Source organism: Hemitrygon akajei, chromosome 25 (assembly GCF_048418815.1).
Source record: "Hemitrygon akajei chromosome 25, sHemAka1.3, whole genome shotgun sequence".
Lineage (NCBI taxonomy): Eukaryota > Metazoa > Chordata > Chondrichthyes > Myliobatiformes > Dasyatidae > Hemitrygon > Hemitrygon akajei.
This window is the reverse complement of record NC_133148.1, coordinates 29,043,280-29,053,269: the sequence shown is the minus strand read 5'-3', so window position 1 is coordinate 29,053,269 and position 9,990 is coordinate 29,043,280.

Genomic DNA, 9,990 nt, shown 5'->3' with positions numbered 1-9,990 from the left:
TGGAGCGGCCATTGTTGGAGTGGGCCAGTGTTAAGAATGGGGAGGATTGAGCTCGTCGGGGTTCGGTGAGAACGTATCTAGTAAGTTTTGTCCTCTTCATTCTTCAGTGGATGGAGCAGTGAGGACAGTCCAGGGGCTGTCTTGTGCCCTTTGTGTGAGATGTGGGGATTCTGGGAGACCAAGAGCCTCCCGGAAAACCACAAGCTGCAGCTCCTCCGAGAACACGTTACGGAACTGGAGGCGCAGCTCGGTGACATTCAGCTCGTGCGGGGAAACTGAGGAGATGATAGGAACTACAGGCAGGCGGCCACCCCTAAATTGCATGAGGCGGGTACCTGGGTGACTCAGGAAAGAGAAAGGAAATGGGTAGTCAGGGCAGAGTTCCCCTCAATAAGCGTAACACTTTGGATACCGGTGGGTGGGGGTGGCGGATCTGCTGCGACTGGGTCTCCGGCACTGAATCTGATACTGTGGCTCAGAAGGGAAGGGGGAGAAGAGAACGGCACTTGTGATAGAGGATTCCGTAGTCAGACACGAGATTTTGTGGACGTGATAGAGACACCCACAGGGTGTGTTACCTTCCAGGTGCCAGGGTCAGGCCTGTCCCATACTGAGTCCCCAGCATTGAGCAGCTAAAAGTCTAGGTGCATATCGGCATCGATGAATGGGTAGAAAAAGGGAGGAGATCCTGGAGAGGGAATTTGAAAGCAGGCCCTCCGGGGTAGTAGGCTCTGGATTGCTGACTGTGCACGTGTCAGTGAGGGTAAGAACTGGATGGCTTCATAGATAAATGTGTGACTGAGGAACTGGTTAAGGAGTCAGGATTTCTGGATCATTGGGATCTCTTCTGAGGAAGGCGTGACCTGTACAAAAGGGACGGGTTGTACCTGAACCTGAAGGGGGGAACCAATATCCTTGCAGGCAGGTTTGCCAGGACTTTTTGGGAAAGATTTAAATTAATTTGGCGGGGGGGGGGGGGGGGAAGATGGGAGCCGGAGAGATAGGACTAAGATGGGGCAGTTGCTGTACAGGCAGAGGCAGTGTGTAGTGAGACTGTCAGAAAGGACCGGCAGATGATAGGGCAAAATTGCAGTGTAACGGGGACAAAGTTGAAAGGGTGTTGAGCACAGGACTGAAGGTGTTATATTTGAAAGCATGCAGTATAGGGAATAGGGTGGATCTGGTAGTGCAGCTCGAGATTGGCAGGCGTGACCCTGTGGCCATCACTGAGACATGGCTGACAGATTATACAAGGAGCTTAACAGCCAAGGATACACATTGTATTGAAAGTATAGGCAAGTGGGCAGAGCGGGGTGGCGTGATTCTGTTGGAAAAAAATGAAATCGAATCCTTAAAAAGGTGGCATAGGATCGGAAGATGTAGAATTGTTGCGGGTAGAGGTGAGGAACTGCATAGGTTTAAAAGGACACGAGTTGAGAGTTAGGGGGCAAAAGTTTAGGGGTAACACGAGGGGGAATTTCTTTACTCAGAGAGTGGTAGCTGTGTGGAACGAGCTTCCAGTAGAAGTGGTAGAGGCAGGTTCGGTATTGTCATTTAAAGTAAAATTGGAAAGGTATATGGACAGGAAAGGAATGGAGGGTTATGGGCTGAGTGCAGGTCAGTGGGACTAGGTGAGAGTAAGCGTTTGGCATGGACTAGAAGGGCCAAGATGGCCTGTTTCCATGCTGTAATTGTTATATGGTTAAAAAGAACTTGATCCAAACAGTAGCCAGGATGTTGGCCACAAATTACAACAGGAGATAGAAAATGCGTGTCAAAAGGGCAATGTTATGGTGGGTAAGGGGTATTTCAAAATGCAGGTAGGTTGGAAAATCAGGTTGCCGCTGATTTTAGATCCAAAGAGAGAATTTGTAGAATGCCTATGAGATGGCATTTTGTGGCTGAGCCCACTAGGGGATCAGTTATTCTGGATCTGGTGTTGTGTAATGAACCAGATTTGATGAGGGGGCTTAAGGTAAAGGATCTCTTAGGAAGCAGTGATCATAATATGATAAAATTCACCCTGCAATTTGAGAGGGAAAAACTAAAAAACATATCAGTATTGCAGTAGAGTAAAGGGAATTAGAGGCACAAGAAAGGAGCTGGCCAAATTTGTTTAGAAGGAGACACGAGCATGGATGATGGCAGAGTAGCATTGGATGGAGTTTCTGGGAGTACTTCAGAAGGCACAGGGTAGATACATCCCAAACAGGTATTAGTATTCTAAAGGCAAGATTATACAACCATGTCTGACAAAGGAAGTCAAAGCTGACATAAAAGCAAAAGGGAGAGCAAAATTTAGTAGGAAGTTAGAGGACTGGAAAGCTTTTAAAAACAAAAAGAAGGTCGTAAGGAGGGAAATGATGAAATATGAAGGTAAGCTAGCCAATAATATCAAAGAGGATACCAAACGTTTTTTCAGATATACAAAGAGTGAAAGAGACGAGAGTAGATATTGCAGTGGCCCCCAACCTCCGGGCCGCGAAGCATGCAGGGGGCATGCACAGATGCCTTGTGCAGGAAGGCACAGAGTCGACTGTACTTCCTAAGAAGGTTGGCGTCATTCAATGTCTGTAGTGAGATGCTGAAGATGTTCTATAGGTCAGTTGTGGAGAGCGCCCTCTTCTTTGTGGTGGCGTGTTGGGGAGGAAGCATTAAGAAGAGGGACGCCTCACGTCTTAATAAGCTGGTAAGGAAGGCGGGCTCTGTCGTGGGCAAAGTACTGGAGAGTTTAACATTGGTAGCTGAGCGAAGGGTGCTGAGTAGGCTACGGTCAATTATGGATAACTCTGAACATCCTCTACATAGCACCATCCAGAGACAGAGAAGCAGTTTCAGCGACAGGTTACTATCGATACAATGCTCCTCAGACAGGATGAAGAGGTCAATACTCCCCAATGCCATTAGGCTTTACAATTCTACCGCCAGGACTTAAGAACTTTTTAAAAGCTATTATTAATGCTTTTTGAGATAGTGATTTAGATGCATATCATATTTTTTTTACTGAGTTAAGTATTGTATGTAATTAGTTTTGCTACAACAAGTGTATGGGACATTGGAAAAAAAGTTGAATTTCCCCATGGGGATGAATAAAGTATCTATCTATCTATCTATCTACAGCGGTAGCCGGAACGCACCCAGCACATCTTTAAGAAAAATGAAGAAATAAACAAGCTAATTAATTGCGTGCTGCCCGGCATGTAAACGTCGGCCCAGATCAGAATTGGCAGACGTGGGTTTGATTTCAACATTTATGAGAAGTTTGAATGGGAGGGGTATGGAGGTCCAGGTGCAGGTCGTTGGGAGTGGGCAGAATGATAGTCTGACAGAGTAGATGGGCTGAAGGACAGATACAGGCCAAGTAGGCTCTATGACTCTGTGACACCTCTTGGTTTTAGAGCATTGAACAGTTCAGTGTATGAAGAGACCCTATGGACTATGCTATCTGTGCTGAACACATTGCTGAATTAAACTAAATCTCTTCTGTCTGTATGATCTCCCTCCATTCCCTACATATTAATGTCTGTCCAACAGACCCTTAAACTACAGTATCATATCCGCTTCTTCTACCAGCCTTGCCAGAGTACTCGAGACACCTGCCACTTTTTTTTAAACAAACATTTTCTGATTCTCTACACTAACTATGCCTCGTTGTTTTATAAACTTTTATCAGGTCTCCCTTCATCTTCTGACAATCCAGAGAAAACAACCCAAGTTTGTCCAGCCTCTCCTAGTAGCTCATGCCCTCTAATCCAGGCAGCATCCTGGTAAACCTCTTCAAAGCTTACACAGCCTTCCATTTCTGGGGCAGCCAGAAATGGAACACAATATTTGAAGTGTGGCATAGTCAAAGTCTTATACAACTGCTACGTGACTTCCTGCCTCTTGGAGTCTGTCACAAACACGAGAAAGTCTGCAAGTGCAGGAAATCCAGAGCAACACCCACACAAAATGCTGGAGGAACTCAGCAGGCCAGGCAGCGTCAAGGGAAAAGAGCAGACAGTCAACGTTCTGGGCCGAGACTCTTCATCGGAACTGAAGGGGAAGGGGAGGGAGGGTAGCTAGAAGGTGATTGGTGAAAACAGGTGGGTGGGAAAGTTCAAGGGCTGGAGATGGAGGATTCTGATAGGAGAGGAGAGTGGACTATTTGAGAAAGGGAAGGAGGAGGGGGCCGAGGGTGGAAGTCATAGAGAGGTGAGAAGAAGTGAAAGGTCAGAGTGGGGAGTAGAAGGGGGTGTGGGGGTAGGGGAAATCGATGTTCATGCCATCAGGTTGGAGGGTACCCAGACAGAATAGAAGGTACTGCTCCTCCACCCTGAGGCATAAGAAGAGAGGCCACGGCCCGACATGTCGGAACGGGATTCAGAATTAACATGTTTGGCCACCGGGGTGTCTCGCTTTTGGCGGATGGAGCAGAGGTGCTCGATGAAGCGGTCCCCCAATTTACGACGGGTCTCACCAATGTAGAGGACGGCGGCACATCAGGAGCTCCGGACACAATAGGCAACCCCAGCAGAATCGCAGGTGAGGTGTCGCCTCACCCAGAAGAACCGTCTGGGGCCCTTAGAGTCTGTGCCTTTGGTGATGAACATGCCACACACAACTACTTTACCAGTCCAACTGTTCCCGTTGTCACTTTCAGTGAGTTGTGGGTTTGCACCCCAAGTGTCTCTGTACATTAATGCTGTTAGGGGTCCTGCCGGCAGCTGTGTACTGTCCCTCCTACATTAGACCTTTCCGAGTACAACTTCTCACTTTCCTAGCTTACACTCCATCTGCCAGTTCCCCGTTCATAACTAACTGATCCATATCCCGCCAGATCCTTTGACAGTCTTCTTCGCGGTGCACAGCTCCGTGCTTTGGAACATGTCCAGTCATCTGCCTTTTCATCCGGGACATTTCTATCTCTCAGTGGCCACTTTATTAGGTAATGCAAATATCTCCTCAGCCTATCATGTGGCGGTAGGTCTATGAATACAGAAGCACCATTGGGAGCACCCTGACAAGTTGCATCTCTGTCCGATGGGGGGCAGCCGAGCATCGGACCGGAAATCCCTACAAAGGCCTGTGAGCAGCTGAGGATCATAGGGGTCTCCCTCCTGTCCATCGGGGACATTTATCAGGAGTGCTGTGTACGCTGGGCCCCTAGTGTTATCAAGGATCCCACCTGAGGTTAATTCCCGGGATGGCGGGACTGTCATATGTTGAAAGATTGGAGCGACTGGGCTTGTATACACTGGAATTTAGAAGGATGAGAGGGGATCTGATTGAAACATATAAGATTATTAAGGGATTGGACATGCTAGAGGCAGGAAACATGTTCCCGATGTTGGGGGAGTCCAGAACCAGAGGCCACAGTTTAAGAATAAAGGGTAGGCCATTTAGAATGGAGTTCAGGAAAAACTTTTTCACCCAGAGAGTTGTGGATCTATGGAATGCTCTGCCTCAGAAGGAAGTGGAGGCCAATTCTCTGGATGCTTCCAAGAAAGAGTTAGATAGAGTTCTTAAAGATAGCAGAGTCAAGGGATATGGGGAGAAGGCAGGAACGGGGTACTGATTGTGTATGATCAGCCATGATCACAGTGAATGGCGGTGCTGGCTCGAAGGGCTGCATGGCCTACTCTGCACCTATTGTCTATTGTCTATCCATCCAGCATCCTCTTTGACTTTCTACCATCGGGCAGGAGACTCCGATGGATGAAGACAGGAACGGTCAGGATGGGAAACAGTTTCTTCCCTCAGGCCAATAGGCTTCTGAACTCCCTGCTGCATCACATTCAAAGTGTCACTGGAAAATCTGTTCCGTACCTTACAATATTTATTTTATGCACGTTGTTATTTATGCATGATTCATCTGTAGATCTTATCCTTAGTTTCATAAGTTATTGTTCTGTGTACCACTATGCTTTACACCCTGGTCCGGAGAAACATCTCGTTTGATAGCATTCGTGTATATAGTTAAATGACAATAAACCTGACTCGACAAGCTTTCAGACCGTGGTGAAAAGGTTCAGTTGTTGTTCAGACCAAACATCAGAACGGGGAAGCAACGTGATCAAAGTAACTTTGACCGCGGACTGATTGTTGGTGTCAGACAGAGTGGTTTAAGTTGCTCAGAATCTGCACCCAAGGTTTTACAGAGAATGATGTGATAAAACAGAAAAAAAAAAACCCTGTGGGTGAATGACAGAGGTCAGAAGAGAAAGGCCAGACTGGTTTGGGCTGACAGGAAGGAGAGAGCAACTCAATTAACCACGTGTTACGACAGTGGTGTGCAGGAGAGCGCCTCTGAATGCACGCATGTCGAACCTTGAGATGGGCCACGGCAGCAGATGTTCCAGCTCTCTACCTAGTAAAGTGGCTTTATCTCAAACAACGCAGGCCTCAGCACCATTCCCTGTGGAAAACCACTGGGTCATAGAAACATAGAAAACCTACAGCACAATACAGGCCCTTTGGCCCACAAAGCTGTGCTGAAAAAGTCCCTACCTTAGAACTACCTAGGCTTACACTTAGCCCTCTATTTTACTAAGCTCCGTGTATCCATCCAGGGGTCTCTTAAAAGACCCTATCGTTTCCACCTCTACCACCGCTGCCAGCAGCCCATTCCACACACTCACCACTCTCTGCGTAAAAACTTACCCCTGACGTCTCCTCCGTACCTACTTCCAAGCACCTTAAAACTATGTGCTCTCGCACTAGCCATTTCAGCCATGGGGAAAAGCCTCTGACTATCCACACGATCAATGCCTCTCATCATCTTATACACCTCTATCAGGTCACCTCTCATCCTCCTTCGCTCCAAGGAGAAAAGGCTGAGTTCACTCAACCTATTCTCATAAGGCATGCTCCCTAATCCAGGCAACATTCTTGTAAATCTCCTCTGCACCCTTTCTATAGTTTCCACATCCTTCCTGTAGTGAGGTGACCAGAATTGAACACAGTATTCCAAGTGGGGTCTGACCAGGATCCTATATAGCTGCAACATTACTTCTCGGCTCTTAAACTCAGTCCCATGATTGATGAAAGCCAATGCACCATGTGCCTTCTTAACCACAGAGTCAACCTGCTCAGCAGCTTTGAGTGTCCTATGGACTCGGACCCCAAGATCCCTCTGATCCTCCACACTGCCAAGAATCTTGCCACTAATACTATATTCTGCCATCATATTTGACCTACCAAAATGAACCGCCTCACACTTATCTGGGTTGAACTCCATCTGCCACTTCTCAGCCCAGTTTTGCATCCTATCAATGTCCCACTGTAACCTCTGACAGCCCTCCACACTATCCACAACACCCCCAACCTTTGTGTCATCAGCACATTTTTGTGTCATCTCTCCACTTCCTCATCCAGGTCATTTATAAAAATCACAAAGAGTAGATAATAAATAACAAATGTATAATTTATAACTGATAATAAATATACTTTTGCACCCTTCTCTGCCCCCAGTCCCACACAACTCCCACGGCATTCCTCCCTCACCATTCCCAACATCCTTTGCTCCCCCCCCCCCCCAGATTTACAAACTCACTCTCTGCTTTACGTTGATAAATACATTACTGTGGAAAAGCCTTAGCTACACTAGCCCAAGACTTTTGCTGAGTACAATAGCTTGTTGAAATCTTCGCTGGGAGACAGGGTGAGGGAAAAAAGGAGTTCAGCACATCGGCCTTCGTCAATTGGGCTATTATGTACAGCAAATGGGACATCATGTGGCCGTTGTATAAGTCATTGACGAGGCTGCCCTACCTCCAAGAGGACCACAACTTTGTAATTGGGTTTGGAGGCTTGTGTGCCTCAATGACCTGGAGAACCATGTTGGCTGGAGTCAGGGCTTGGTTTTTAGGGTCATCCATGCCAAACAGGTCAAAGGGCAGAGGACAGACTAAGAGTCCTCCAGGTTTGGGGGTTCAGCTCAGGGCTAACAACCCTGCCTGGTCAAAAAAAAAACTGTTACGGAAACAGCAGATTCTGAGATACTCAAACCACCCCGTCTGGCACCAACAATAATTTCAGTCCAAGTGCCTCAGATCACATTCCTTCCCCATTCTGATGTTTGATCTGAACAACAACTGAACCTCGTGACCTTGTTTGCAAGCAAGTCAAGCCCTTCATTGGTGTCCTCTCACATTAAATATACCTTGGAGATCTTTGAATCTTTAAATGCCAGGGGTGTAGCGGGCAGGAAGAGGCTGCACTTGGAGTACTATGTAACGTTTTGGTCATTCAGTCATAGGAAAGGCGTGTCCTATCGTGGAAAGGAGTTGCAGAAGAGATTTATAAAGAGATTGTCAGGACACATGGCCTGAGTTATAGGCCCGACTGGGTCTTTATTCCTTGTAGGAAAATGAGGGACATATGGACAGTAGGTCTTTTTCCCAGGGTAGGGGAGTTGAAAACAAGGGGCCATAGATGAGCAGGGAAAGATTTTAAAGGGACTTAACGGGGCAATTACTGTACAGGCAGAGGGTGGTGAGTATATGGAATGAGCTGCCAGAAGAAGTGGTTAGGGCAGGTCCAACTCTATCATCTCAGAAGAGGGATGTTGGGACTAGTTGGGCGGCAGTGTTGTCAGCATAGACGGGTCAGGCTGAATGGCCTGTATCTGTTGTTTTTATAGTCTTTGACCGGGCTGGCCCATGCTGAGGCTGTGCTCGGCTGTTTCTGACAGGGTCCCGGTAGCAGATGCCACACTCCACACTTCCCCTCTCGCAGGTGAACGCAATCCCCTAATCCCCGGACAGAATTCCCACCCGAGAACGACCCTGCCGGGATACAGGCTGTCCCTGGTACAGCATGGTGGATCAGCGGCCAGCCCTGCACTTTGCAGCGCCAGCGATCACCGACTGGGGTTTTACGCCTTCTCCCCGCGTGGGTGCTCGGGTTAAAGGCTGATTTATACTTGTGCGTACGGGCTACGCCACAGCCTACACCGTAACCTTGATTTTCACTTCTGCGTCACTCTACGCCGTAGCGAGCATGCGTTGGTGTGCGCCAAAACGCTAGTTGGCGGTGGGGTTTCTATGCCACTGTGTTGAGTTTCTTCTTCGAGAGACATGGACGAGGAAATGCATTTCAAACATTTTTGCATGTTGGCGGGTAGATTTGACGATTTGGTTCATCTACTTCTCATCGGTTTTTTGCACAGGTACACGTCACTCTACGGCGTAGGGCATGGCATAGGTATGGTGTAGAGTACGCGTTACCTATGGCGTAGATACGATGCACCAGTATAAATCAGCAAGTCGTGGGCATGGCGACACTTGCGGGCTACCCCCAGAACAATCCTCGGACGCAAACGACACACTTCACTGTATGCTTCGACGTTTCAATGTTCATGTGACAAATGAAGCTAATCTTTAAATCTTTCATTAAACACGAATGTTCACATCCACAGCTCCTTGATGGTTGGTTGATGTTCCAAATTGCGTTACCAGCAATTGCACGAACGTCCTGTGGCCAGAAGACCAACTGCTTGGGCCGTGTTGGCTGAGGGAGGCAGGCGGCCCAGGATGTCTGCACCAAGAAAGGGTCTACCATACAGGCCAGCCGACATCCTACCAGGTGCTGGAGGAACTGAGGACGAGGACTGGTGCGGCCAGACCCGCCGAGTTCCTCCAGCATCCTGAGCGTTACTCCGGTTGCCGGCATTTGCCGTATTGTGTCTCCAGGCCAAACGTCACCCTGTGAAACCCTCCAGCACCGCTCTAATGGGATCATAGAGTCATACAGCACCGGAGCACCGAAACAGGCCTTTCAGCCCATCTAGTCTATACCTGATGATTCTTGAGCCTGCACCTGATCCAGCTGATGCAGCTCTATAAAACTCTAGTTAGGCCACACTTGGAGCACTGTGTCCAGTTCTGGTCGCCTCACTATAGGAAGGATGTGGAAGCATTGGAAAGGGTACGGAGGAGATTTACCAGGATGCTGCCTGGTTTAGAGAGTATGGATTATGATCAGAGATTAAGGGAGCTAGGGCTTTAC